The sequence below is a fragment of the Neovison vison genome, chromosome 10 (genome assembly GCF_020171115.1).
Source record: "Neovison vison isolate M4711 chromosome 10, ASM_NN_V1, whole genome shotgun sequence".
Classification (NCBI taxonomy): Eukaryota; Metazoa; Chordata; class Mammalia; order Carnivora; family Mustelidae; genus Neogale; species Neogale vison.
In genome coordinates this window covers 9166557-9172015 of record NC_058100.1, presented here as the reverse complement: position 1 = coordinate 9172015, position 5459 = coordinate 9166557, and positions in this window count along the sequence as shown.

The following is a 5459-nucleotide window of genomic DNA, read 5'->3' as shown; positions in this document are numbered from 1 at the left end:
CACTTAAGGAAATTAGCCCTTTGCTGCCATATGTTGTTGTAAATATCTTTTTTCATTTAACACCAGTCTTTAGACCTTTCCAGGCTACTTTTATTCCATAAAAAATTGTGTTTTTAAAATGACCAACTGTTTGCGTTATGGCCTCTAGGTTTTTATATCCTTCTTAGGAAGGCCTTTTCCAACCTGGACTCATGCTTTTTTTTTTTTTTTTGAAATTTTATGGTTTATTTTATGTTCAACTCCTTGACATGTGTTAAATCTTTGATAATTTGGGGTTAAGCCTTTGAGGCACCAAAAAGGAAGGAATGCAGCAAGAACCCAGCTTTTCCTTGCTAACAGTTTGTCCGTGGATCCATGTTTTTCCTCCTTGTTTAAAATGCCACCTATATCAGAAAATAAAATGCCATATGTATTTGGGTCTATTTTGGAATTCTCTATTTTGTTTCCCTGATGTCTATTTTTTCCTCCCAGTATTAAAGCAGTTTTAAATTTTGCTCACTGCCTGGGTTTTACTGAGCAAAGGCATTTTTTTTTTCCTTCACCAGAAAGTAAAAGCCAAACATAGACACAAAACACACAGGTACCAGGAGTGCATCTGAGCAAGGCTGTGTGGGACAAAAGTTACTGTGTGGCCATTGGCACAGAGGGCAGTGGACTGTAGGTCCCCGGGGCACAAAAGTATAATGATCTGGTAGATTCTTGATTGGTAAGAAATTCTGTATACACACAAAACTGCAAGTTAGGCAAATAATACATATTAGGTCCAGTATCTTGGGGCTAAGTCTGATTTTGTTTGAAATAGCAGCATATCTAGTGACTAGTTGATTAGTTATCTCTGTTTAAATGGTTAACAGTGCAACCAAGCTGGAGGTATCTGGTTTCCCATGGTGGTGGGAAGGAGGTGAACGGTGACCTACTTCACAGGAATGGGAACTGATGTAGTGAAACTCTGGCTATTTTATACCCTCAAGAAATGGCTCTGTTTTCTGGAAAGAACACAATATACGTTATTTTTAAATAAATAGCCTTTAAAGAACACAATATACTTTATTTTTACTATTTTGAATGGCCAGCTCTCTCGAATGCATGACAGCCATCCCTCTATTTCTAAGATTTTCGCTACCCGAGTTCAGGCACGATTGTTAAATCAATCCGCTGGAACAGGCAAGCAGGAGTTCCCAGTACCACCTGATCCCTTCCGTCCTCTCCTGGAGCAACCGCTTTTGGACTCTTGCTATATTTGATTTTCCTGATGGTTGCCTCCTTACCTCTGTATATGATGCGTGTGCTGCTTCTTGGTATATCAATTTTAGACGTTGCTTCTTGACGATACACTATGGCCATTGATTCTCATCACCCTATACCCACCCCCTCTCCACCCTGTACAGTTACATATTCTTCCTCCTCCTTCCGTGATCGACTGGGTGTCCTGTGTTCCTGCCCCCTCTGCTGGGGCTCCTTGCGCCCTTCCTTGTCAGGCCACTCTTCAGGATCCTGGCTCTGCAGGACACCCCTCCCCAGGGCTTGCTGGTCCCTGGACATTCCTGGAAATTCTGCTGTGGCCGGTTTGCAAGTCCTGTGTGCCTCCCCCGACCCTGCTGAATGTTCCAGGCGCTGGGGCCCGACTGCTCCTGCTTCTCTCTCCTCTTCTTTGCTGGTGCCCTCACTTCATCCATGAGGTTAGGCTCTGGACCATCGATATTTTTCTAACCTTTGTCCCCAAGGCTCTGCTTGGGCTTAAGATCCATTTTGCACATGTGCAGGCCCTTCTGGTGCTCAGCGCTTGGGGAGTGATCTCATCTCAGAAGGAATCTGCTCGGCTAACTTAGCTTCGTGCTCAGATGCGGGAGGTGGGACAGGCAGCAGCCCGGGCTTCCCTGGTGACACTGGACTGTCATTGATCGTGTGGGAACACCTGTGGAAGGCAGGGAGGTGGGCGGCTGTGAGAACACAGCCTCATGGACAGATACTTGATGGGCTATACTAATGCAGCCCCTCTGAGTGCCAGACAGGTGTAGGGTCCTAGGTTGGATGTGGGAGGGGCACCAGGTAGGTTTTCCAAGGGGGGCTCCCAGGGCACACCTCCTTTCTAGGGCCAGGAGGCCTGCTCTAAAGGCCATGGTGAGCCATTCCCAGGAGTTATAGAAGGATCAGAAGGTGATGCTGTCATAAGGCCAAGGTGGGCCCACGCAGCCTCCAAGGGACTCACAGTTTAGGAGGCGAGAGAGACTCGTAAATAAGTAATGACAGCACAGGTACTAAATGCTCTGTGAGGATGCTTGGAGAGTGCAGACTCAAAGAACCCGACCAGCTCTCTCCCCCTACTTTCTCCTGCCTCAGGTGGTAGATGCCCAAGGCTTGCAAAACCAGTTTTCTGGAACCTCCTTTCCGGGCCAGCTTCAGTATATGGGAGTGGTTGGTGCTCAGAAAAAAGAGGAGTAACATTTATTGCCTCTGGGAGGAACTGGTGGCTGGAATGCGGGCGGGGAAGGAGAGGCCTTCCACCTGTGAACGTTTTGAATGTGATACCTCTGGTACTTACCCATATGTATAAATGTACTTAAAAAAACAGCCAAGAATTACCAAAAACACTTTCAAAGTGTCAGGTGGGGGGGACCTCAAAAGGGGAGGCAGTGCTGTGGAAAGGAGGAGCTGAATGAACAGACTTAGGGTCCAGGCTCCGTGCAAGATGATCAGGGGAGACAAGTTACCCGCAGGCACCTTTTCTGCACCAGTGTAGACGGGGTGCGAAGGGTATGAGTGGTTACTGAGGCAGGTGCTCTGTGTTGCTGCACGTTCCCACTGCTCTGTGTGTGTGCATGTTTGCACATGCAGGGGTGTGCCCGCATGTACACACGTGTGTTTGCAGTGCACATGTGCACACATGTGCATGTATGTCTGCACACGCATGTGTGTGCACATGTACTCACGTTTGCACATGTAGGTGTGCACAGGTGTATGTGTTGCACGTATATTTGCACGTGTATGTGCATATTTGCACATGTATGTGTATGATTACCTATGATTGCACATGTGGGGGTATGCATGTGTTTGTGTGTGAACACACATTTGTGCAGGAGAGTGTGTGTGTGTGTGTGTGTGGTTAACAACCACTGATAGCTCAGTGCCCATGTCTATTAATGAATCAGGAGTCACAAAATGGTGATATTCTAATCCAATCCATCCTTCCTTACTTGTAGTTTGAATATGTCTATTAAAAGAAATTTCCTTCTACTATTTGGTTCCCTAATGGATCAGTTCCTACAGGAAAGGCAGAACACATGTCTGATTCTTTCCCTTTATTTATCATTTCTCAGTAATATGTTCTTCCCTTATCATCTACTGAAGGTGATCAAATAGGTTTTTATTTTTTAATTTTTATTATTTTTTTAAAAGATTTTATTTATTTATTTGACAGAGATCACAAGTAGGCAGAGAGGCAGGCAGAAAGAGAGAGAGAGGAGGAAGCAGGCTCCCTGTTAAGCAGAGAGCCTGATGTGGGGCTCCATTCCAGGACTCTGGGATCATGACCTGAGCTGAAGGCAGAGGCTTTAGCCCACTGAGCCACCCAGGCACCCTGATCAAACAGGGTTTTTAAAAAGTAGTTTAAACCCATGGATCTAAACGTATTTGATGCTTTTCAGTTGATTGCAATTATTGTTCTTATTGATCTCTGGTTATTACTTCCTCACCAGTGAATGTCCCCTGAATTCCGTTTATACACCCTAATGGTCATTTTCCATGAGGTGTTACACAGTCACTATTATCTTTCCTGCCTCAGACCTGGAATCAGCCATTTCTTCAAGAAGCCATGGTTTGTTTCTTTGTTTCTCTCTCTCTCTCTCTCTTTCTTTCTTTCCCTCCTGTTCCTCCTCCTCCTCCTTCTTTTTCTTCTTTTTTTTTTTTTGTAAAGTAGGCTCTATACTTAGTGTAGAGCCCAACGTGGGGCTTGAACTCACAACCCTTGAGATCAGGACCTAAGCTGAGATCAAGTGTTGGATGCTTAATGGACTGAGCCACTCAGGTGCCCCAGCCATGGTTTCTTTTAATGGTAAAAATATTTCAGGACCAGAAATGCTCAATATTTCAGGCCTGGGTGGCTCAGTGGGTTAGAGCCTTTGCCTTCATCTCAGGTTGTGATCTCGGGGTTCTGGGATGGAGCCCCGCGTCCGGCACTCTGCTCAGCGGGGAGCCTGCTTCCCCCTCTCTCTGCCTGCCTCTCTGCCTCCTTGTGATCTTGTCTGTCAAATAAATAAAATATTAAAAAATTATTTCAGGACCACAATATTGGCACTAAATGTGTTCACTGATACCAAGTTGACCATTTTTTCTTGGCTTTTTCAGTGGACAGAGCAAGGGAATATTTTAGATAAAATAGTTCACAAATTACTACAGATACTTCTCTTTTTCAAATGCAGTGTCACCAGGATTTTAACTTAGCCTCTTGTATTTGTGTTGCCTTTCTTTGTCACCAAGAGCCCTGTTTCTCAGGAATGGTGGGATAATAGAGTCATGTGACATAATCACTCATTTGCCGTTCATATACTTCATATATGAGTCTCGCTCTCAGTCAAGTTTTGCTAACCATTTCAGCCTGTTCTCAACAATACTATAAGGAATTAAGGGAGACGTCTTTATTCATGCCTTGAACACAGTAGAAAATAGATTTTCCTGCCTCCTGAGCCAGTATGTGGGTAGCATCCTGGGATTTGGGGAAGTGGTTTGGACCAGTAGAAGTGGCCAGTGGCGAGGCCGTGACAGCCCATGACGGAACGGAGATTGTTGGTCTAGAACTGGGTGATGTAGGAAATGGGACAAAACTTCTTCCCAAATATACTGTATGGAAACTCTTTATTATATAGGTGAGGGCTCTTGAACCAGTGACACTTGGACTTCAGTTACAGTTAGCATTTTGCTGTCGGTATTTGCCAAACAGCCACAGACCCGACATGTCACTTAGTCCTGACCACCGTGTGGGTTCACATACTTTATACCCACCTGCCACCTGATTCTCACGAAGCACTCTTACTTACATTCTCCATTCAAGGGTCACATCCCACTCAGGAACTCTTCTTTCTTCTGGGTGGGGGGACTGGAAGCCCCCATTCAATGCGCAGGGGCCTTGGGAACACCCCCAAAACATGGAGGCATTTGCGTTCTATTCCTGGGGTTTGCTGCTGTCTCTCAAGGAGAAAACAAAACGTGCCCTTCCTCTCCCCCACTTCTCCTCAAAATTTTATTCTTACTCAGCCAATCTTTCCCCGCCTGGAAGGAGAGAAGACGCTCTTTGTCTGATGCAGGATGAAGAGTGGGGGAATCTCCTTGGGTTTGGCTTTTTGGCATATTTATGGATTTTTAGTTACATGCCAGTAAGCTGCATTTTCTTTCTCTTTATTTCTTTCTTTCTTTTTTTTTTTTTTAAGATTTTATTTATTTATTTGACAGAGAGAGCAAGAGAG